The following is a 25,748-nucleotide window of genomic DNA, read 5'->3' as shown; positions in this document are numbered from 1 at the left end:
CTATAACATTTCCCCACATTGTACCACATGTGTTTCTCCATTTTCGCTTTTGAGAAATAGAGTTATTAATACCAGTTTATGTCCTAATTGGTTAACTCACAAGAACAATAAGTGCAGTATTGACAATGAAAGATTGGCTGACAGAGTTTTGCAAAAGCAAAATATTATGAAGTCTAAGCATGATTTTACTAAAAGTTTTGTTTCACTTGATATGAAAATCGGTTATTGGGTCCTCATTAAAAATCCTAAGAAGGTCACTAAAGGGTTCTCAAACTTTTCTCCTCCTGTGCAAGTCACGGGTGTCAGCAAAGCTTCTGCTTTACTTGGTAATAGAGGTTGGTGGAACAAAAGAGCTTTGGTACATTTGTCTACATCACAGGCATGTTCATTAATTTATCCAAAGAAGAGTTTGAACTTTGTAACTGGTCATTTTGGTTAAAAATCCCAACATCAGGTGGTACCAGTAATTCTACATCCAATTTTCCTCTTGTCCATTCTGTTCTTTCTGGTCCATCCACTTCTACTTCAACCTCCAAGGTAAATATTAACAATGTCCACTCTTCTTCAGAGTTGAGAATTCGATGCAGAAAGTTACCTGCAAGGTTCAATGATTATGTGTTGTCATAACTATGCTCATTTTCTTTTATTTGTTATGTTTTCCATTCATTCATTAATTTTTTTTATGGAAGTTAAGTTTGTCTCCCTTGTTAAAGGGGACAAGTTGTAGTTTATTGCTTTGCATTGCTTTGTTGTTCTCGTGCTGCTTCACAGCGCGAGGACACTTTTCACATGATTGTATTTCCTTGAACTTGGTTCCATGTTTGGATGCTGCCGTCCTGTTCGAGGATTCTAGCAACGTTTACGAGTTGCTTGGAGTCCTGGAGCGGAGGGGTAAAAATTACTATTTCCACTCCACTGAGTGCAACAGTAGGGAAAGTGTTGGATAACTGAGGGGTAAAAATATTTATTTTTTTATTTTTATTTATTTAAGTTTTGTATAGCGCTAGCTAGACCCGAAGGTATGAGAGCGTTTCACATCGAACACAAATATGCATCAACAAGACAGGTAGGTCGAAGCAGGGTAGGGAGAACATGGGTAAGCATGGTAGCAAGCAAAAGTCTTTACAATATCAGCATGAGGGCAAACATGGCAGGGATCAAGGGAGAGTCATCTGTTTCTCTCTAGGACCATAGAGATAGTGAACTATCAAAGTCAGACGAGGGATTCTCATTTCGATCCAGCCCGCTCAAGAAAGAAGGCTTTGAGTAGTATCTTGAATTTCAGGAAGGAGGCGGTCATCCTGATGTGGGGGGGGTGGATTTCCATATCTTTGGAGCATTACCCGCAAAGGACCTGTTAGATGTTTTACGTTTCTGTGATTTCAGAGGAATGAGTAGTAGCGTGTTAGAGCTTCTGAGGTTCCTAGACTGACCGGCTCTATTGAGTTTATTGGCCAGATATTCCGGTTTTCCTGTATGCAGGGCTTTGTGTGTGAGGCAAGCTGTACGAGCAAGTTGGCTCGTAGGCTAATAGGAAGCCATTTCAGATCCTTGAGAGCCGGGGTGATGTGCTCATATTTCTTAGTTCCCGTGACCATTCTAGCTGCTGCATTAAGGGTAGCAGTCAAAGGACCTAGATGAGATTTGGCTGTTCCAGTCAGAGTAGCAATGCCATAGTCAATCCTGGAGAGTACCAGTGCCTGAGTGGCCTGTTTCAGGTCTTTCAAGGGGAGGAAGGGTTTTAGTTTGTAGAGAAGTTTCAAGTTAAGGAGAGCACTTTTGGCAGTTTTAGAGATGTGTTCTTTCTTGTCCAGTTTTGGGGCCAGAGTGATCCCCAGTGATTTGGCGGAGGTTGTAGGAACAAGAGGAACATTGAGGGCGTTTAAGGCTTTGAGCCAATCAAGTATTTGGGGATTTTCACTTTTGTTTGAGATGAGGAGCACTTCTGTCTTTTCTTCATTAAGTTTGAGGTGGTTGGATGAGAGCCAATGTTGGACCTCTGTGAGTGTGCCATTTAATCTGTGTATGTCTGCGATCAAAGTGATTTCCAGGTAGAGTTGTGTGTCGTCCGCATAGAGGTGAAAGGGGATGTTGGAGTTCCTTAGAATTGTAGTGAGGGGCTCCATGTAGATGTTGAAAAGTTGTGGAGAGAGTACTGACCCCTGTGGGACTCCTCTAGTAATGGGGAGGGGGTCCGATTTGAAGCTTTTAATTTTGATAATTTTGTGCGCGGTTGTTGAGAAAGGAGGCGAACCATTTGAGAACTGGTTTTTCCAAACCCGCTCTCTTCTGGAGGACATTGAGTAGTAGGTTATGATCTACTATGTCAAACGCTGCCGAGAAGTTTAAGAGGATGAGGAGGCTACATTGGTTGGAGTCGAGAGACATGTGTGGGTCATCCGTCACATTGAGGATTGCGGTTTCTGTGCTGCAGCCCTTTCTGAACCCAGATTGGTGTGGGTCAAAGAAGATTCAAGATTTCTAGGCGATGGGTTAGCTGAGACAGCACACATTTTTCCAAAATTTTCGATAAGAGCGGAAGGTTCGAAACTGGTCTGAAGTTGTTGAAGACCATAGGGTCGAGGCCGTTTTTTTTTAGGAGTGGCGTGACTTGACCTAGTTTAAGGCAGTCAGGAATGGAGCCATCGCTCAAAGAGCTGTTGATGATCTTGGCCCAGATAGGGGGTAGAGTAAATTTCAGGTCTTTGGTCAGTCTCGAGGGTAGCTGATCAAGGGAGTGTGACGAGGGATTAGCGATGGCAATGAGATCACTTATTGCTTCAGTTTGGATGGGTTGGAAGGAAGACCAGCGAATGGCTGCGGTTGTTGGTCTTGAGTGGGTAGAAGCAGTGGGGAGCAACTCTGTGAGGGCGGAAAGATCGCTGAAAGATCGGTCAATTGAGGCAATTTTTTCATTGAAGAAGTTAGCAAAGTCGTTGCGCTGGGATTTGGACGCTGTTAAGCTGTCTGTCATAGGCATGGAGGTTTGGTTCCTGATGATATTGAAGAGTTCTTTGGGGCGGTTTTTAGCCTTGTCTAGAACAGAGCAGAAGAAGGATGACTTTTTGTTCTTGATATGATTAAGGTAGGTTTTGCGAGCTGCTTTGAGTTGGTCCCGGTTGAGGGCAGTGGGGTTTTTCCTCCAGGATCTTTCCATGGCTCTTAGGAGTCTGCGCTCATCATTGATGTCAGTGGAGAACCAAGACCTGGAGGGAATGCTTCTGTTTTTTTTTAGTTTTCTAGGTGCCAGCTGATCCAGGACACGCTCCAGGTTGGAATGATAGAGCGAGGTGAGTTCCGTGGTTGAGAGGAGCTCCGTCGAGCTCGGGAGGAGTGAGCTAAGAGCATCTTGTAGCTTGTCAGGGGGGACTTTCGATATGTTTCTGACCCACTTGGGGGAGGTTTGGGTGGGGGAGAGGAAAAGAGCCGAATGGTTGATATGAAAGAGGATGGCGTGGTGGTCAGACCAGTCCACTGGGATGATGTGGTCAATTGAAATTGTCTTTTTGTCTGCAATGATTGCATCCAAGATCGCACCTCTATGGTGTGTTTCTTCTGAGCAGTGTTGGATCATATCGTGTTCTTGTAGAAGGGAGGTGAGAGATTGGATGAGCGGGTTATTGGTTTCATTCCATCTTAGGTTGAGGTTGCCCAGAATTATTCTGAAGTCACTGTTGAGAGCGGTTTGAGTGATCAGATCCGAAAGCTGTTCGCTAAATTCAATAGCGTTGCCTGGAGGGTGGTACAGGAGAAGGCATTGGAGCGGGCTGTGGTGGGGCGAATTGATGTTGACCGAAAGGCATTCAAAGGAGTTGTAAAGGAGGGAGGGGGATTCAGTAATGGAGAGGTCACTTTTGTGGATAATTGCTGTTCCGCCTCCTTTGCGTATGGGCCTGTCTTTGTGGATAAGTGAGAAGCCGGGAGGCAGCAGCGTGTCCAAGATGGGAGAGGATATGGTGTTCAGCCAAGTTTCAGTGATGAAGGCTACATCTAGGTCATGGGAGAGGATAGTTTTGGCTAATTCAGTTGCATGTTTGACGGCTGATCTGCAGTTGATAAGCATGCAGTTGATGGGGGGGTTTGCATCCGGGTTCCGGTTGACCGAATTCGCTCTGGGTAAGGATGCGAGATGGGCTGGGGGTCTGGCGGTTTTTCGGTGGGGCGGGTCTCTTCTCATACCAGTGATGACTTGGATCGAAGAAAGGGGTGAGAGGTGCGGGGGTAGAGCTTGGGCTGGATGGTTGGGAGGGGGTTTGTAGGATGCAACGAGGGAGCTCACTTCCTGTGGGGCGAGAGAGGGAGAAGTTCTTCTGGGACAATCAACTCGTGATTCAGTCCGGGGTTCAGTGAGAAGAAGCCGAGAGCCTGAGGGGGACAGGGACCTGATGGGGGGGAGGAGTCATTCCTAATGGGAGGATCCTGGAGGTGGGGAGGTGAGACAAGATGGGGGGGTAGCTGGAGTTTCTCTAGGGAGGAAAGGGTTTCTTTCAGTCCGAGGATCAGCGTGTCGATCTGGGCTTCTAGACGGTCCAAGCGATGTGTCATTATGGGAGCTGGGGGCGTAGGGAGGGGGGAGCTGGGCCTTTGGTGAGAGGGGCGAAGGGGCATGGCCTTAGTGGGGGGGAGAGAAGAGGTAGGCGGGACCGATTCCGGTTTGGAGAGGACTGGGGAGGGAGAGGGGTAATGAGGCGAGTTGCTGTTTGGAGGGATAGTTGGGGAGGGAGGGACTGAATCAGGATTGGGGTTCCGATGGGCGAGGGCTAGAGAGGGGGAAAGGGTTTGGGGTGAGATAATGATCGGGGGGATAACAGGGGTGGGAGGATCAGGTTCAGGTTTCGAGATCGGGTGGTCGAGGAAACAAGAGGGAGGAGGGTTGTGGCCTCTTTGGAAGAGGTGGTTATCTTCACTGAATGGAATGGTATAAACTAGTGTTCTGGGAGGTAGGGAGGAAGGGGAGGCATCCGGGGGATTGGGAGATGGAAGGGAAGGAGTGGGGGGCAGAGTTCTGTGAGGTAGGGCGGAAGTGGAGGCGGCCGGGGGGTGTGGGGAATTGAGGGCCGGGGCTGAGGGAGGCGAATGACTGGTGACGTGAGTAGGCATGGGGGGTGGTGCACGAAGAGGTGATGGAAGCCTGCTTTGCGGCTTAGGGATTTGACAGGAGCCACTGCGGGGGGAAGGTGCGTGGTTGGTGAGGGTAGTGAGCAGTAGCAGTCTTTAGAGTGGGGAAGAGGGAGTCGAAGAACTGTAGGTTTTCTTCTTTTGCCTGAATAAGAATAGTGCCATTCAGGAAAATGGTGATGGTGATGTCTCCGGAGAGAGACTGTTGGTTAACGGGGTAGATAGTTAGTTTCCGGTTGTGTTCTGTGAGGGTGGTTTTTGAGACAGGGAGGAGTGAGTTAAAGATGGTAACACATAAGTCAGGTCTTAAGGTGTGAAAAATGAAGTCCATTTTTCTTTGCCCTCTCGATGAGCAGTGGTAGGTGTCCACAATAAGTGTTTCGGGATGTTGCCTAATTAGATTCTGTTTAAAGCGTTTTTTTGCTTTGAAGGAGAGTTTTTGTGGGAAAGTTATGTTGTAGGTGTTCTGACCAAGAGGGGAAAGGAGTTTCTGTAACGGGCAAGACTGCATGACTGAACTCATGGCCGGAGGCATCCTGGAGCAATTAGGGGGAATGGTTTGTTGATCTACTGGAGTGTCCAGGGTAGTTAGAGGTTGGAGGATTTAATTGCAAGATCCTGAGCGAGGAGCTTGGCCAGAGGCCACCAATGCACCTTTAAGGTCAGAGGAGTCCGCACTAGAGAAAAGGCTCCTTACGTTGAGGCGAGATTGTTAGGTTGTGGTAGCAGCGAAGAGAGTAGTGGTAGGGTCAGGATGGCAGCCATAATGTGGGCCGTCAGCCCTTGGGGGGGAGATACGGGGCAGGCTGGTGTGGGGGGCCGAGTAAGGTGCTCTTGATGATTGGAGATTGTGCTTTTGCATTGAGCTCCTTGCTTAAGGCGTGATAATTAGGTTGCGGCAGAGGCGAAGGGTGGTGTAGCAGGGGTCCAGAGGAGTGTTTCTTGTTCCGAAGCTCCTTTGATCTGAGGTGATGTCCAAAGTGTAGGCCCTATTGGTGCTAGGCAGCTCTTAGCAGTGGATAAAAGAACTGGAGCTTGCGTGGGGAGCGGTTATTGTACCTGGAAAGCGGTTAACGTACCCTCTGTTCGTGGCGTCGGGCGTGCGTAGTACTATGGACGTGTCAGCGGGGGCTAAAATGGTGAGATTCACTATCGGAATCTTTTCAGAGTGTTAGGATGTCCGGAGAGGCAGCCATCTTGAGTTCAGGCATCCCTTCAGTAGGTGAGGGAGGAGTGGGTGCTTTATCGAGGGGCCCGGGGAAGGTGCCTGCGGATCCGATGGTTAGTCAAGTGGTCGAGACGTCAGGAAGACGCAGCTGGGGCCCAGAAGATGAACATCATGCCCAAAGACTCCAAATGTCTTTTGTTTTAATGTTGAGTCGCCATCTTGGGGGCCGGTAGGGGACTTGGTCTGAAGCTCCTTTAATTTGCAGTAATGTCCAAAGTGGCGGCCATCTTGAAGCCAGGCAGCCTTAGGCAAAGGGGAAATGAGCTGGAGCTTGCGTGACGGGCGGGTAGGTGCCTGCAGAGCAGTTAATGCGCCTTCTGATCCTGGCGTCAGGCAGGAGAAGTCCTTGGGTCGTGTCAGCGGGTGCCCAAGTGGTGAGATTCACGATCGGAATCTCTTAGAGAGTGGAGGGATGTCTGATGTGGTGGCCATATTAGGTCCAGGCATCGCGAGGAGAGGGACGAGTAGGAGCTTTCCTGGGGGCCAGGTAAAGTTTTTGTTAGTTAAGGCAGGAGTCGAGTGGTTGCGGCATCAGGCAGGCGCTGCTGGGGCCCAGAGGATGAGCAGCATGAGCAGAGTCTCCAAGTAACTTTTTACTAGCGTCGAGCCGCCATCTTGGAGGAAGGCATCGACCGGAGAGGGGAGAGCAGCCTCATGGGATATATGCCGGGAGCCCGCGTTGGTCCGTTGAGGTATCCAGCTTTACATCCCTCGCCGTACATGCTAAGGGGCTTTTCGCGCTTTTCTCGGAGCTCTTCGCAATGTCCGCCCTTCCGCCCCGCAGACGATTTTGTGGACTACCCCTCAGCCCCGGTAAGTGAGTAATTGCGTATGGGGGGGCTGTTGCGGAAGGGAAGCGGAGCAGCAGATCGGGAGCGGGAGGGCGGTGCACTCCACACGTGTACCTTCAGCCTCCGGTTCTGTGTTGGCTCGTCGGCAGCCAGAGATCATCGGGCCTTCTCCGTTCTGGGCTGTCGGTACACAGAGGCAGGCCGGTTCTGTGTTGCCAACCGGAGATAATCGACCCTTCCAGCAAGGGGGCTTCGGTGGGGTCGCTCCGGTCAGGGATAATCACTAAAAGTGAACCTTTGACCGGAGCTCGTCCCAGTCACTCCCTACTCACGGTGGCCATCTTTATATGACTATATTATACTACTCCCACTCCAGTGAGTGCAACAGTAGGATAAGTGTTGGATAGCGGAGGGGTAGAAAAATATATTCCTACTCCGGTGAGTGCAAAAGTAGGGAAAGGTTGGATAGTAGAGGGGTAAAAATTACTGTTCTCACTCCAGTGAGTGCAAGAGTAGGAAAAGTGTTAGATAGCAAAGGGGTAAAATTTACTATTCCCACTCCAGTGAGTGCAACAGTAGAGAAAGTGTTGGACAGCTGAGGGGTAAAAATTACTATTCCAACTCCAGTGTGTGCTACAGTAGGGAAAGTGTTAGACTGCGGAAGGGCCAAAATTACTATTCCCACTCCACTGAGAGCAACAGTAGGATAAGTGTTGGATAGCGGAGGGGTAGAAAAATGTATTCCCACTCCGGTGAGTGCAACAGTAGGGAAAGTGTTGGATAGCGAAAGGGTAAAAATTACTGTTCTCACTCCAGTGAGTGCAACAGTACAGAAACTGTTGCATAGCGGAGGGGTAAAATGTACTATTCCCACTCCAGTGAGTGCAACAGTAGGGAAAGTGTTGGATAGCGGAAGGGTAAAAATTACTATTCCAACTCCAGTGAGTGCAACAGTAGGGAAAGTGTTGGATAGTTAAGGGGTAAAATGTACAATTCCCGCTCCAATTAGTTCAACAGTAAGATAAGTGCTGGATAGTCGAGGGGTAAAATGTACTATTCCCACTCCGATGAGTGCGACAGTAGGGAGAGTGTTGGATAGTGGAGGGGTAAAAAGTACTATTCCCACTCCAGTGGGTGCAACAGAAGGAAAAGTGTTGGATAGCGGAGTGTTAAAAATTACTATTGCAAATCCAGTGAGTGCAACAGTAGGGAAATTGTTGGATAGCAGAGGGGTAAAAATGACTATTCCCACTCCACTAAGTGCAACAGTAGGCTAAGAGTTGGATATCGGAGGGATAAAGAAATGTATTACCACTCCGGTGAGTCCAACAGTAGAGAAAGTGTTGGATAGCGGAGAGGCAAAATATTTTATTCCCACTCTGGGGAGTGCAACAGTTGGGAAAGTGTTGGATAGTGGAGTGGTAACAATTATGAGTCCATCTCCAGTGAGAGCAACTGTAGGGAAAGTGTTAAATAGCGGAGGGATAAAATATACTATTCCCACTCCGGTGAGTGCAACAGTAGAGAAAGTGTTGGGTAGCGGAGGGGTAACATTTACAAGTCCTACTCCAGTGAGTGCAACAGTAGGTAAAGTATTGAATAGCGGAGGGGTAAAACATGTTATCCCCACTCTGGTGAGTCCACTGTAGGGAATGTGTTGGATAGCGGAGAGGCAGAACATTTTATTCCCACTCTGGTGAGTGCAACAGTAGGGAAAGTGTTGGATAACTGAGGGGAAACAATTACTATTCCCACTCCAGTGAGAGCAAAAGATGGGAAAGTGTTGAATATCGCAGGGGTAAAATATACTATTCAAACTCCAGTGAGAGCAACAGTAGGGAAAGTGTTGGATAGTGGAGGGGTAAAATGTACTATTCCCACTCCGGTGAGTGCAACAGTGGGAAAAGTGTTTGATAGCGGAGGGGTAAAAAATACTATTCCCTCTCCACTAAGTGCAAAAGTAGGATAAGTGTTGGCTAGCGGGGGGGGGTAAAAAATGTTATCCCCACTTCGGTGAGTCCACTGTAGGGAATGTGTTGGATAGTGGAGAGGCAAAGTTATTACCACTGGTGAGTGCAACAATAGGGAATGTGTTGGATAACTTAGGGGAAATAACTACTATTCCCCCTCCAGTGAGAGCAAAAGATGGGAAAGTGTTGAATATCGCAGGGGTAAAATATACTATTCAAACTTCAGTGAGTGCAACAGTAGGGAAAGTGTTGGATAGCGGAAGGGTAAAATTTACTATTCCCACTCCGGTGTGCGCAACAGTAGAGAAAGTGTTGGACAGCGGAGGGGTAACATTTACAATTCCAACTCCAGTGAGTGAGTGCAACAGTAGGGAAAGTGGTAAATAGAGGCGTGGTAAAAATTACTATTCCCACTCCACTGAGTGCAACAGTAGGATAAGTGTTGGATAGTGGAGTGGTAACAATTATGAGTCCATCTCCAGTGAGAGCAACTGTAGGGAAAGTGTTAAATAGCGGAGGGATAAAATATACTATTCCCACTCCGGTGAGTGCAACAGTAGAGAAAGTGTTGGGTAGCGGAGGGGTAACATTTACAAGTCCTACTCCAGTGAGTGCAACAGTAGGTAAAGTATTGAATAGCGGAGGGGTAAAACATGTTATCCCCACTCTGGTGAGTACACTGTAGGGAATGTGTTGGATAGCGGAGAGGCAGAACATTTTATTCCCACTCTGGTGAGTGCAACAGTAGGGAAAGTGTTGGATAACTGAGGGGAAACAATTACTATTCCCACTCCAGTGAGAGCAAAAGATGGGAAAGTGTTGAATATCGCAGGGGTAAAATATACTATTCAAACTCCAGTGAGAGCAACAGTAGGGAAAGTGTTGGATAGTGGAGGGGTAAAATGTACTATTCCCACTCCGGTGAGTGCAACAGTGGGAAAAGTGTTTGATAGCGGAGGGGTAAAAAATACTATTCCCTCTCCACTAAGTGCAAAAGTAGGATAAGTGTTGGCTAGCGGGGGGGGTAAAAAATGTTATCCCCACTTCGGTGAGTCCACTGTAGGGAATGTGTTGGATAGTGGAGAGGCAAAGTTATTACCACTGGTGAGTGCAACAATAGGGAATGTGTTGGATAACTTAGGGGAAATAACTACTATTCCCCCTCCAGTGAGAGCAAAAGATGGGAAAGTGTTGAATATCGCAGGGGTAAAATATACTATTCAAACTTCAGTGAGTGCAACAGTAGGGAAAGTGTTGGATAGCGGAAGGGTAAAATTTACTATTCCCACTCCGGTGAGCGCAACAGTAGAGAAAGTGTTGGACAGCGGAGGGGTAACATTTACAATTCCAACTCCAGTGAGTGAGTGCAACAGTAGGGAAAGTGGTAAATAGAGGCGTGGTAAAAATTACTATTCCCACTCCACTGAGTGCAACAGTAGGATAAGTGTTGGATAGTGGAGGGGTAATATTTACAATTCCAACTCCAGTGAGTGCAACAGTAGGAAAAAGTGTTGGATAGCGGAGGGCCAAAAAATTACTGTTTCCACACCAAAGAGTGCAACCGTAGGGAAAGTGTTGGATAGCAGAGGGGTACAAATTACTATTCCAACTCCAGTGAGTGCAACAGTAGGGAAAGTGTTGGATGGTGGAGGGGTAACATTTACTATTCCCACTCCAGTGAAGCAACAGTAGGGAAAGAGTTGGATAGTGGAGGGCCAGAAATTACTATTCCCACTCCAAAGAGTGCAACAGTAGGGAAAGTGTTGGATATTTGAGGGGTAAAATTTACTATTCCTGCTCCAATAAATGCAACAGTAGGATAAGTGCTGGATAGCGGATGGGTAAAATTTACTATTTGCACTCCAGTGAGTGCAACAGTAGGGAAAGTGCTGGATAGCGGAGGGGTAAAAATTACTATTCTTACTCCCGTGAGAGCAATAGTAGGGAAATCGTTGGCTACTAGAGGGGCAAAAATGACTATTTCTACCACGGTGAGTGCAACAGTAGGGAAAGTGTTGGATAGCAGAGGGTTAGAAATTACTATTGCCACTCCACTGACTGCAACAGTAGGATAAGTGTTGGATATCGGAGGGATAAAGAAATGTTTCACCACTCCGGTGAGTCCACTGTTGGGAATGTGTTGGATAGCGGAGAGGCAAAAATTCTATTCCTACTCTGGTGAGTGCAAAAATAGGGAAAGTGTTGGATATCTGAGGGGAAACAATTACTATTCCCATTCCAGTGAGAGCAACAGTAGGGAAAGTGTTGAATAGCGCAGGGGTAAAATATACCATTCCAACTCCGGTGAGTGCAACAGTAGGGAAAGGGTTCAGATAGTAGAGGGGCAAAAATTACTATTCCCACTCCAGTGAGTGCAACAGTAGGGAAAGTGTTGGATAACGGATGGGTAAAAATTACTATTCTAACTCCAGTGAGTGCAACAGTAGGGAAAGTGTTGGATAGCGAAAGGGCAAAATGTACTATATCAACTCTAGTGAGTGCAACAGTAAGTAAAGTGTTGGATAGCAGAGGGGGAAAAATTACTATTCCCATTCCAAAGAGTGCAACAGTAGGGAAAGTGTTCGATAGTTGAGGGGTAAAATGTACTATTCTCGCTTCAATCAGTGCAACAGTAGGATAAGTGCTGGATAGCGGAGGGGTAAACACTACTATTCCCACTCCAGTGAGTGCAACAGTAGAGAGAGTGTTGGATAGCAGAGGGGTAAAAATGACTATTCCCTCTCCACTAAGTGCAACAGTAGGATGAGTGTTGGATAGCTGAGGGGTAAATAATGTTATTCCCATTCTGGTGAGTGCAACAGTAGGGAAAGTGTTTAATGGTGCAGAGGTAAAAATTACTATTCCCACTCCGGTGAGTGGAACAGTAAAGAAAGTGTTGGACAGCGGAGGGGTAACTTTTACAATTCCTACTCCAGTGAGTGCAACAGTAGGGAAAGAGTTGGATAGAAGAATGGTAAAAATTACAATGCCCACTCCAGTGAGTGCAACAGTATGGAAAGGGTTGGATAGCCGATGGGTAACAATTCCTATTCTAACTCCAGTGAATGCAACAGTAGGGAAAGTGTTGGATAGCGGAAGGGTAAAATGTACTATTCCCACTCTGGTTAGTGCCACAGTAGGAAAAGTGTTGGATAGCGGAGGGGTAAAAAAAAATTATTCCCACTCTGGTGAGTGCAACAGTAGGGAAAGTGTTGGATAGCGGAGGGGTAAAAATTACTATTCCAACACCAGTGAGTGCAACAGAAGGGAAAGTGTTGGATAGCGGAGGGGTAAAATGTACTATACCCACGCCAGTGAGTGCAACAGAAGGAAAAGTGTTGAATAGCAGAGGGGTAAAAAATACTTTTACCTCTCCACTAATTGCAACAGTAAGATAAGTGTTGGATAGCGGAGGGGTAAAATATTTTATCCGCAATCCGGTGAGTCCAACATTATGGAAAGTGTTGGATAGCGGAGAGGCAAAACATTTTATTCCCACTCTGGTGCGTGCAACAGTGGGGAAAGTGTTGGATAACTGAGGGGTGAAAATTACTATTCCCACTCCAGTGAGAGAATAATAGTATGGAAAGTGTTGGATAGTGAAGGGTTAAAATATACTATTCCCACTCCGGTGAGTCCAACAGTAGGGAAAGTGTTGGATAGCAGATGGGTAAAAATTACTATTCTAACTCCAGTGAGTGCAAGATTAGGGAAAGTGTTGGACAGCCGAGGGGTAACATTTACAATTTCCACTCCAGTTAGTGCAACAGTAGTAGTGTATTTCCACACAAAAGAGTACAACCGTAGAGAAAGTGTTGGATAGCAGAGGTGTAAAAATTACTATTCCAACTCCAGTGAGTGCTATAGTAGGGAAAGTGTTAGATAGCGGAGGGGTCAATATTACTATTCCCATTCCAGTGAAAGCAACATTAGGGAAAGTGTTAGATAGCGGAGGGGTAAAATGTACTATTCCCACTCTGGTGAGTGCAGCAGTAGGGAAAGTACTGGATAGCAGAGGGGCAAAAATTACTATTCCCACTTCAAAGAATGCCACAGTAGAGAAATTGTTGTATAGCAAAGGGGTAAAAATTACTATTCCCACTCCACTGAGTGCAACAGTAGGATATGTGGTGGATAGCGCAGGGGTAGAAAAATGTACTCCCACTCCGGTGAGTGCAACAGTAGGGAAAGTGTTGGATAGCAGAAGGGTAAAAATTACTGTTCCCGCTCAAGTGAGTGCAACAGTACGGAAAGTGTTGGATAACGGAGGGATAAAATGTACTATTCCCACTCCAGTGAGTGCAACAGTAGGGAAAGTGTTGGATAGCGGATGGGTAAAAATTACTATTACCACTACAAAGAGTGCAACATTACGGAAAGTGTTGGATAACGGAGGGGTAAAATGTACTATTCCCACTCCAGTGAGTGCAACAGCAGGGTAGGTGTTGGATAGCGGAGGGGCAACCATTACTATTCCCACTCCAAAGATTGCCACAGTAGAGAAAGTGTTGGATAGCAGAGGGGTAAAAACTACTATTCCTACTCCACTGAGTGCAACAGTAGGATAAGTATTGGATAGCGGAGGGGTAAGAAAAGGTATTCTCCCTCCGCTGACTGCCACAGTAGAGAAAGTGTTGGATAGTGGAGGGGTAAAAATTACTATTCCCACTCCAGTGAGTGCAACAGTAGGAAAAGTGTTGGATAGCGGAGTGGTAAAAAATACTATTCCAAATCCAATGAGTGCATTCGTAGGGAAAGTGTTGGATAGCAGAGGGGTAAAAATGAGTATTCCCACTCCACTAAGTGCAACAGTAGGCTAAGTGTTGGATATCGGCGGGGTAAAAAACTGTATTTCCATTTCGGTGAGTTCAACAGTAGGGAAAGTGTTGGATAGCGGAGAGGCAAAACATTTTATTCCCACTCCGGTGAGTGCAACAGTAGGGAAAGTGTTGGATAGAGGAGTGGTAAAAATAAATTACTAGTCCCACTCCAGTGAGAGCAACAGTAGTGAAAGTGTTGGATAGCGGAGGGGTACAATTTACTATTCCTCCTCCGGTGAGTGCAACAGTAGGGAAAGTGTTGGATGGAGGAGGTTTACAATTTTTTATTCCCACACTAGTGCGTGTAACAGTTGGAAAGTGTTGGATAGCAGATGGGTAAAAATTAAAATTCCCACTCCAGCGAGTGCAGCCGTAGGGAAAGTGCTGGATAGTGGAGAGTCAAAAATTACTATCCACACTCAAAACAGTTGGAAATAAATATATAAAAAATTTAAAGAAATGTCTTAAAAAAATTATATTAAAAACTAAAAACCAAATATATTAAATATATAAAAAGAAAACGTATTATAATAATAATTACATATAACAAAAAACGACAAATGTTATATAAAATAAAATAATAAATATATTTTAAATAATCACTTCTTTTAAACTATAAAATATTTACAAACAAAAATATTAATTCATACGTAAAGGTATTTATTTAATTTCCTACCCTATAACACCACACAAATAACAAAACACTTCAACATTTTAAATTAATTTTACTTCCATAATTTACATAATTAATAATAAATAAAAAAATATTTAAAAAACCCTAATGAACATTAATTAACTACACATCCTTTAACACTATAATATCCACAACACACAACTAAATTAATTAATAAAATATTAAAACACAATTAAAATGTATTGTTAAATAAAAAACAATTACTATTAAGAACTAACTAAAAGTAACTAAAATGTATTTAATATCCACCCTTTACCTCTTTAAAAGTAAAAACAACACACACAAAAATAAACAATTACCCAGACTAAATATAAAAGAATTAACATTAATTAGTGTTAATGTCAAGGTTAGTCGGCAGTTATAAAGCGCACGGCTACTCCCAGGAGTGTCCCAGCGCTGAGAGAAAGTAACCAGTGACAGAACAATACCTGCACACATATATCTGCTGCTTTTTGTGAAAAAAGCCAGGTTTGTAAACCACATCTGAAGCTGAGAAGATCCTGAGACTGGTGTAAAGATGGAGGCAGCCTGTTCCAAAGTCAAGACGCTACCACCTGAAAGGAACGTCCACCCTGACGGGAACGAGAACAGCTCGGAACAGTCGAGAGCTGCTGGGTGGACGACCTCAGATTTCTAGATGGAGTAAGGACTTCAGATGTGGGGTCATGTGTGTCCTGAAGCCGAACATAAGTATGGCTCTTGCCGCAGCATTTTGCACCACCTGCAATCGACCAAGAAGATAGTCAAGGAGGCCCAGATACAGGACATTCATATAATCGAGGCGGGAGACAATCAATGCTTGGACCACTGTTTTCCTATGAGGAACTTGGAGAAGTGGAAGGAAATTCTGCGAAATTTTCAGTAGGCCAAAGCATGTGCCGGCCACTGCTTGGACCTGGGACTTCACGGACATGTTCACGTCCAATATCACCCCAATGTTGATACCGGTGGTAGCTAAATTAGCAGGGGGAGACATATTCTGTGGCCACCAATTGCGCCATTCCTCACCCAGGTTGTGACCCCCAAAAATTATTTCTAACTTTTCAGAATTGCACAACAATTGGTTCTGTTTAAACCAGGTAAACACCTTAGACAGGCAGATGTTTATCATGGTCCCATTCAGGGGCATTTTCGCAGGTGAACAATAGCTGCGTATCATCGGCGTAACATATTACTTTAGCGCTGTTTTGTTCCGCCAAAAGTGCTATGGGTGCCATAAACACATTGAACATGGTATGGCTCAGGATAGATCCCTTTGGGACACCAACATTCAACGGGGAAATAAGGGCCAAAAAAGGGGGGGACCAGACTGTTTGCTGGTGGCTTTCCAGATAGGAAGTGAACCACCGAAGTACCGTGCCACAAAGGCCACAGCCGTGAAGTCTGTGCAAAAGAAGAGCATGGGCCTTTCCTCCGCTATCAAGGGTAGTCTTGATGGATTCTGTAACTTCCAGTAGGGCGTCTCCGTACTGTAGTTGGCTCTGAACCCTGACTTAACAAGTATATATTAATTAATTAAACACAAATTACTTCCCACCCTTTACCCCTATAAACCCCACAACACACACCTAAAATAAACAATTACCATAATACATTTTGAATTCATTTAATTAATATCAATTAACAAATAATTATTAATAAAAAACTAAATAAACTACTTAACACCCGTTACCCAAAATACACACCTAAAATTAATTACACTATTACCCTAATCAATTACCAATTAAGTAACAACCAGCTATTAATTCATCAATTGAAAATAAATTACTTTTCACCCTTTACACCTATGAACACCACAACACACACCTAAAATTAATTACACAATGAAGTGAAATGAAAATAGGTATTTTTAAAGCGCACGAGTACTCACGAAGAGTAAAACCACCAAAAACTGAAACAAGATGAGCTCCACCTAACCTACTAGAGTGCTATTGATGAAACAACCAGGTTTTTAGTTGTCTCCTAAAAAGCAGCAAGTACTGGGCCTGTCTGAGATGCAAAGGCAGATCTTTCCAAAGGCGTGCTGCTAAAACCTGAAAGGAGCGTCCCCCTGCCCGAGAGCAGGAAAACTTGGGGATGAACATGAGGGACTGCCCTGAGGACCATAATTAATTACCAATTAATTAATTATTATTAATTAACCATTTCATTAATTAATAATACATTCCTTTACACAGTTAACACTATAACATCGCAAGCAAATATGAATAAATACATTTAATCAGTTAATTTAATATAATTAAATTACTTCTCACCCTATTGCCCTATAAATCCCCAACCCGCTACAGAACTAAAAATTCAAAATTCAAATAAAAATCAATTAATATCTACTAAAAATATAACATATATATTAAAAATGCAAACGATACTTACACAAAAAACATACATCACACACATTTAAAAAATATACTTAAATATATACCATTATTTAAAAAAACAATATTTTCAACAACTATAGTTTTGCAAATGATAATAGACACTTCAATATTTTTAAAATCCATATTACTTTCCTTAATTCGATAGTCTTGACCTCGATATTCTTTCTGTCGATATTTCTGAACCACAATATTTATGACTCGATATTTGTGCAACTCGATATTTTGTACTCGATATTCTGCCTGCACACACATTTACACACAGGAGCTCTCTGGTGAGCAGTACCTCAGAAAAGCAAAGAAGGTGAGAAGAGAAAGGGCAAGGAAAACAGGATGACACAGGGCAAAAGATGAATAGGGCCTTCAGAAAAATAGGTGCACCTTAAGTGCACCCCTAGGGATGAGGTAATTCTGAGTTTCCTGAGCAAACCTTTCCAGGCTTAGATGTCACAAAAGAGAAGCAGCAGCCTGCCTTTGACCTTAGCTTGTGATGAGGAATACTAAGTAGAGAATCCTCTAAACTAAAGTACAATGAAGGATGTAACCTTCCTATTTCGCTATTTTAATGCTTCTGAATTTTTGATGTATTATTCATTATTGTTTGGCATCAAGAGTGCTTCAAATACAATCATGTTGAATCTATTCAAAGTTTTCTGAATTAGAAGTCCAAAAATATGTTTTGCTTGAAAAATTATTAAGATGTCTCTTCAGTACAATCCAAACTGACCCTTTTTGGAATTTGTCATCATCAAACAGTAGCACAAGTACCACTTAGTAAAAGTTGTGGAAAACAACAATGTAATGAAAATGGTTTGATTCATCTCAACCATTGACATCCTAGATTATATTGGTGTGTATATGTGTGGGTCCTGTTACTCACTGTATAACAGGGCTTGAGCTGCACTTCCCTAATGTTGATGAATAAAGTAGAAATCAGGCCTTGCTTGTTCTTCAGTTCATGGGGAAAGTAGCCTTGCAGTTTTGAGCTGGACTGCCCCTTTGTGGATGGGACCAAGACTGATTTGCATGTGCCTGGTACCTCTATTTAGTGTAACAGTGAGGTAAAAGCATCCAACAAAAACACCCCCTCCTTGCTGTCCTGCTAGTTTATTGTGCACTGTTTTAGAAAACTCTCTGACTAATCACCTAGAAAGCACAAAGGGAGCTGGCTCCCATGACCTATCCGAGGCAACCTAACCCGTCCTCACTATTAGATATGCTAAGAGACCCTATTGCATTAGATAATCTACAATTGCCTCTTAGTCAAATTTGTGTTGGCTTTGCACTGTGATGATTTGAGGTGGTCTGGTCATTTGATTTCCATGAGCTGGGTTATTCTGCAAATATGAAATACAAGATGATTCTTCAACTGTATTGGTAACTGGAGTCTCACTGAAGAAGGACCTAACAACTTCACCATTGGGACCAGCACCACAAAATGAGAAAAGAACTTGGGGCATAATCCTTGAATCACTAGATGTTCTGTTGACAACCAAATCTGCTAGCCTTCAGCATAACTGAGTGCTGGAACTGTTTATCAGCAATTCTTTAGGATACTTTTGCCATTAAACAATTATGAGCTATAAATGTGTGCATTAACAAGAGTGATTTTTGTCATGCCTGGGGAGAAGGTACATTATCTGCTGTAAAACTAGAGCACCATACTTGAGTATGTAAACCATAGGTGCAACAGAATGGAGAAAATGCAAGGTAGCTATGCAAGGAATTATTGGATGCAAACTCTGCCAATGGTATTCAATAGACTCTGGGACACATTATCAACAAACTGCAATAAATATTGCAGAGCACGCTTAGCGCGTTTTTTTCTATCCCTGGATTTTACTGCCAAGTTAGCGCGTTATTATCAACGCTTATCTCAAAGGAGATAAGAAATCCAGGGTTAGACTGCGATAATGATCATTAGCGTGTGAAATTCAGCGATGGTTTCAAAGTGCTAATGAAAACTTGGTAATAGGGGAGTGTGTACTTAACGATACAATCCACCTCCCATAATCAATAATGGTAAGTCAGGTTTTATTCAGGTGTTCGGATCACACGTTATTGGGGGCTTAGCACACCTTTTCTCATCGCTATGCGGGTCCGGGGCAGCATTGATAATATAGCGAAGTTGTGTTTGCGACGTTTTCAATGTAGTAATTGTAAGAAATGCCTACTTTGCATCTCATTAGCGTTGTATTTCGCTTAGATGCGTAGCGTTAGAAAATCAGCTGCTAACATGCGCTGATGCATGTTAGCGTCGCCTTGTTAATAGGGCGATAAGAATATTGCCACTTTAGTGGCAAAAAGTGCAGCTAAAACGGCGATACTGCCCTTGATAATGTGCAAAGGTTCAAAGAACCTTAAATATTCCTCTATGGTTTTATTGAGGCATGCAGTCTGCCCATCAGTTTAAGGGTGATGACTAGTGGATATGTAGTTGTTTTAAAAAGAGTTTCTCAAAAAGGACATGAATTTAGTTTTTCTGTCTATTATGCTAACCTCAGGTAAGCCATGAAGCCTGGCTATCTTCTGTTTAGTCAATTCAATTGCTTAGAGTAGATTACACAAGTGAACAACATGTGCCAGTTTTGGTCATATTACAGTATTTCCCAGGGATTTTGGAAGTTTCACCTGGCTATCCATAGATATATGAGATCAAATCAAGTTTTCTGAGGTATAGGAAGTGGTTGTAGTAACTCCATTGTTCTTTCGGGTTGTCTTGTTCTGGAAAGAGACGGCACAATGTTTGCCATAGCATAACGTTTTACTGTCCTTCTTAAAATGAATCATCAAAATGTTCTTGTGACCGTGTCTTTGGTCTTTCTAATTCCAGGGTAGCCCAACCAAGGACTGTCATGGCACATACTGATTAACTGAGTTTAAAGTTCTTTCCCAGGTACATAGAGTCTATTCTTATGAAATGACCATTCTTGGACTCTTTTAGCAATGCTATTTTCTTGTAACCATTGCTCCTGTTGTACTCACTGTTTTTTCTGTTTAATCTGTTCCAGTAGCTCAGTTGTCATTAGTATTGTAGTCTGTAAGAGTAGAAAAACCTGATTCGTCCATAGGGGAATCTTCCTCATGGTCTTACTGTGAAAGAGCAGCAGTCTTTCCTTGCCTTGAGCCAGGTCTGTATGTGAAGTTGTAACAGAAAATGGAAAACAAGAGGAACCACTGGGCATGCCTCGCATTAGCACACTTCATGCTGTTTAAGAAACTATGGGGCTGATTTATATGTGGCAGACGGCCCGTTGTTCCACCATGGGGACAGAGTAAATTACTCTGCCCCCCCGGTGGAGGGACTGCCTTCCAAATTTATATTTAACCACCAAGCTGGTGGTCATTCCTGAAACAATGACAGGAACTTCTGTCACGGTTGTTCCTGTCAATCCATCTCACTGTTAGACAGGAGCGGCCTGTGGAGGTAAGAGGGGTAGGGCCAGGTTGGGGGGGGATTTGACAGACAACCACAGTGGAAAATGAAATAATTAGTTTTTCATTGTCTGTCGAACCCCACCCCTAACCAGCCCCACCACCCCACCGCTCTTACCTGCAATGGCCGCGGCTGCCGTTAGGTGAGGATTGTATCAGCAAGATGCAACACTAAATCAAAAGTTGTAATTTTTTATTTTGATAAAGAAAATTCCAAAATTGGGTTTTCTTTTTCAATATAAAAAAATATTGCTCCCCTCACTTTGGGACCCGTGGAAGGGGGAGCATTGTTTACAGCCTACTGTCCCTCAATACCACGGTTTGTCTGATTGTGACAGACTGTAAAAAATAAATGGCCACATGTCTACCCATCTACATTGGGAGGACTGGCGTATAGCTATTTATTCGATGACCCTTTGTTTGTCAGGCCACCTGAGAGGTTTGACTGTTGTGTTGTGTCATGATCAGCCTGAAGGAATTAGAAATCCGTTTCCCGTGCTCGAGAAACGGGACAGTGACAAACTACAACTCCCGGCATGCCTGTGCACGTTACGCACGTTACGCAATGAACGTGCGCAACGAACAACAAAAGACCGGAAGAAGGAAGAAGACTTCGCCGATAATTCTCGTTTGGTCCTGGAGAGTACGGTGAGGAGCGGAGGAGGTCGGTAAGGAAGCGGACTCTCAATTCAGACGGTGATTTCTTTGCCGTGTTTCCCGATTGACGCTTATGTTGCACACAAAGGCGTGTAACACAGTTTTTTGCTCTTTGTGTGTTTCCCTCGGCTGAGGGAGAACGCGATCGCGCTGGGTGTGAAGGGATCACCCGGCGTCCTGGTATTCGGACATTTGGAAGTTAGTTGCACGAACCAGTGCAGCGCGCTACGTCGCAAGGGAAAGAAATACCTGCACAAACTTTTTTCATTAAAAGAAGGAAGACTTTGCCCTCGCTTTGGACTTAGCATTGAACAGTGCTAGAGAAAGGACTCTAGATGCTATAGCGGTGAGGGGAAACAAGGTCCACAAAAGACGATTTGCTTACAAACAGGAACGTGGGGATATGGTTGTTATTTGGTGTGCCACACTAACACCAGGTTCTAAGAAATAACCATTTATGTTGTTATATTGTTGTTTTCTTTCCACCACAAGTTCTTGGTTTATTATGAGTTGTTTACATAGGAGATTCCAAGTGAGGTACACGTAGACCAGAGTCTCTCCCCCATTGACGAAAGCCTCCAGTGCCCTTTAGGTAGGTGTGGTCAGTATATGGTGTTGAGACTAGCCCCTTTCATGTCTTAGGAAGTGTTAGGTGTATAAAACAACGTGTTTCTGCTTTGTTCCACGTACAGCTGGGTGGAGAGCCTGATACCTCAACCTTGAGAGCCTTCTGTTACATTATCTACATTTTTTCCTTTACAGGTACGCAGAAAGGGAAAGGGACATCCCTAGGGAATAAAGTAGAGAGAGAGTACTTGTACCTTCTGACCTAAAAGGGGGGGGTTTCGTCTAAACCCAATTGTTCTTTGTCGTTACAGATCTCCCTCCCTGCTGTCCCCTTCCTTTCCCTCCCCGGTCGAACACCCTTAGTTGTCTGTTTATACTCTATCAGACGCTGAGGCGGTTCTGATGGGGAGGTTATAGGCCTAGCAACACAGCCCCGAAGAGGTCGGAAGCAAAGCCTGACATGTTGACAGAGTAGTCACCACTATAGCCAAACCTATGGCACGCCTGCAATTACATCGGATGGATGGACCATTACGATGGTGGTGTGTATACTCCATCGCCGTTATGACAGAGAATACACACCTCCAGTATATAAATATGGCCCTTAATTGTTTTGTGAACTGTCCAGACAGTGACTGCATGTGTGATCCCTCCAAATAATATCTTCAGTCTGTAAAGACCTTATTTGTCAGAGGCACATTGTTATACACAGCATTGTTTTCCTCAGAAGCTGATAAAGTATGAGAAAAATAGGTTACTGGATGGATGTCCTTGGTCTTAGAATATTTCTGAGACAATTTGAATAGTGCAGGAGAAAGCATCAGTTTCCACAAAAAAAGCTGTGAACAGTCTGGATGTCTCAAAATGAGTGCTGTAATAAAAGCAGTTTTGAAGGTCTCGAAGGCCCTTTCATGATCGTCTCCCTCCATATGGATGATTCTTTTTGATCAATTCGGTTATTTGCTGAACAATCCGTGAGAAATTTCTGATAAATTATCCACGCAAAGGAACTAATCCCAAGAACGTCTGGAACAGTTTCACAATCTTAGGAGTGGGCCATTCAACCACAGCTTTTAACTTGTCTGGGTCTATCTGATTACCCTGGTCTGAAATTACAAACCCAATAAAGATAACCGATTTATTGAAAAATGCTAATTTCAGCCTTCCCACACAATACATTTTCTAATATTCTCTCAGTTGCTGCAGAACTGAGAAGTGTTAGTCACTTCTTCAACTAATATTTTTTCCAGATATACTACCTTAAAAATATCCAGTACATACTTAAACACATCATTGCCAAAGTGTTGAAAAGCAGCACCAGCATTTCAGGGGCCAAATGACATCCCCAGGAATTTGCAGTACCGATATATGGTATTTGGTATTTATTGTGGCTTTACACTTATCCCCCTTTTTAATATAGACCAAATTGAAGGATCATCTAAGAACTATTTTGCAAAAAGACTATGGGCATTTTCAGATGGTCCAGTAATAAAAAGATGAGGGGAGATAAGGTTTATTGAAGATGGTAAATGCATTCAGTTCTCAAATGTCAATATATTGTCTGTTCTCATCATTTCGTTTGAAGAAGACTAGTGCCCCTGCTGGGAACACAGAGGAATGAATAAACCTTTTAGTTCTCTTCAATTCTATGTCTTTCTTAAGGGTTAATAGATAGATTCTCCTGCGAGGGATCGGGGATCCTGTCTGAAGGACTACTGCACAGTCATATTTCTGATAGAATGGCAAAGTATTTGTTCCCATCCTCTTAAATACATCTTTGTGATTCTCACAAGGCAAAACAGGACAACTACGGTTTAATCTGTCTTGTAGGTCTTAGCCAACATAATATACTATTCTTGCCTATTGATTTTGAGCATATCCCGTTTTACCCATTTTTATTCCTAACACGCAAGAGATAGGAGTCAAGATTACAACTGAGGCTAAAGATTCTAAATGCCTCTTTTCCATGCCCATGAACAAGGATCCATTTTTCCATTGTACATTCCCTAAAGACAAAGGAGTGCCATCAATTCCCTGTGCTGCTTCTGCTAATGTTTTCTGAATTAAGGGACATTGATGTTTTAATCAGATGTTTTTATAAACGAAACAGCTGGTAGCTTCACAGACAATCAATGATGCCACCTGCACTGGTTTTTGTGGTGTTGACAGGCTGCTCTAAGATGGAAATTAATTCTTTTGATAGAAAACACTTCTTGGGGTGGAAGGCTTATCCAGAGTTTTCTCTTCATAGAAAAGCCTGCTAGTTACCCTCAGTTTTGTATGAAATGCCCAAGCTGACTGTAAATATCTACCTCTGGTTACTATGTGTTGGGAAGGTGTTCTTTAGGTGGAGCGTGGGCGTGCCCATGCATCTACTCATGAATTTCAATGCAAACTCATATTTGTTAAGGTCAGTAAAACTGAGATTGCACCAAAATGGTATTCCTTCTCAAGTGAGGTGTAATGAAGAGAAATATCTTTATTTCTCCTTGCTATTTCCACATGTGCTGCATTCTACGTGTGCTGCATTCTGCAGCACACGAAGAAAGAGGGAAATGCCTCTAAAGATTCTTTTCATGCAGGAAGGTATCCCTTCCTGCACAAAAACAATCCTACTTGTAATTCAGAAATCCTTGCACCATGGTGTAATGGTGCCTGGATTGGAGAGCGAGCAAGAGCAGGGAGAGTAGATAAGGAGCATTTCTGCTCTCTCCCTGTGATGCAATGTAGCACAGCAAGTTCTCTTGCTGCGATGTGTGACTTCTTAGTAAATCTGCCCCTAGGTGTGTGAGACTAGCTGACTGTGATCTGAGAGACTAGTCGTGGAGCACAAATGGAAATTCTTACCAGTCATTAGGTGACATAACATAAAGTAGAGCCTCTAAGTGCAATTATAGCACTCATTTTTAGTTCTGGCTGACAGAAAAATGTCTGCCACAGCTTTTGCCTCTAGTCTTCTAAAGAAATATGCAGACAGAAAGGAAATCTCAAAACACCAGTTTGCACTGGGCTTGCTTCACTTTGGTGCACATTTCCTCCAGCATTTCTGCATGTCTATCTTGCATGACTGTCTTTGGGTGTGTCGTCACATTCAAGCTATTGGATTTGACAATGCTTGTACCCCATGTAGTTAGAAGTAAGTTTGACTCATTTTTACAACATTTCCAGCAATTGTAGTCCTTTCTTGAAAACAGTTAACTTTCTATTTTAAAGGAGCAGTCTAATCTGATCTATCATGTCATGACAACCAGTCATTGAGAAAAGATTAAATGAATGGATCAAGAGCACGCTTTTAACAAATATTACATTAATATTTTCTAAAATAATAATTTGCATTGACTACCTTGGCTCTTCATAATTTTTTATGCTTTTGGGGGAATAGATTTACGTAAAGGAGACTCACACTTTAATAGGGAAGTATACCAAGGCCAAGCCGGGATCACTATTTCTGTGCTTTGCAGATCTTTCAAGCGCATTCGATCTGGTCGACCATGCCTTGTTATGGACAACTCTGCTGGGTATGGGAGCCCCCCCCGATATTATCTATTTCTTGGCCACACTTTATTCTAACCTATCCGCCCAAATTCGTTACGGTCCTGAGGGTGAGTGCACACGGAAGATCAGAGTAAGATCTGGCATTCGACAGGGCTGCGTATTAGCCCCGTTGCTTTTTTCCCTCTTCATTAACTCGATGGAACAAGAACTAAAGCAAATTCATGCTGATGCCCCCCAAGTAGGAGGCACCCCTATACCGGTATTACTGTATGCCGATGATACAGTTCTTCTCTCTAGGACCCCTATAGGCCTACAAAAATTGATGGATGGGTTTTATGATTTTATATTGAAAAGGAAACTCAAAATTAATAATTCTAAAACGTTTGTCATGGTGTGTGGGAAAAAGTTGAAACTTTTTAAACCTTTTTCTTTTAAGGAAAACCATATTGCAACTGTCACAAATTTTTGCTATTTGGGAGTCACATTTAACGACAGAGGATCATGGGCCCCTGAGGAAACAAATGTCAAAGCGAGAATGGGGAAAGCATCCTTAGGCGTCTTCCGCTTTGCTTCCAAAGTAGGAAGCCGCCGTATTGCT

The 25,748-nt window shown here is 43.6% G+C and overlaps 1 pseudogene; it reads right to left on the bottom strand.

Moving 5' to 3' along the window:
• LOC144773891 (uncharacterized) overlaps positions 1-25,748 on the bottom strand; it is a 69,414-nt pseudogene that overhangs the window by 18,869 nt on the left and 24,797 nt on the right.

The sequence above is a fragment of the Lissotriton helveticus genome, chromosome 8 (genome assembly GCF_964261635.1).
Source record: "Lissotriton helveticus chromosome 8, aLisHel1.1, whole genome shotgun sequence".
NCBI lineage: Eukaryota > Metazoa > Chordata > Amphibia > Caudata > Salamandridae > Lissotriton > Lissotriton helveticus.
The sequence above is the reverse complement of the archived record's forward strand: the minus strand, read 5'-3'. Positions and strand labels throughout refer to the sequence as shown.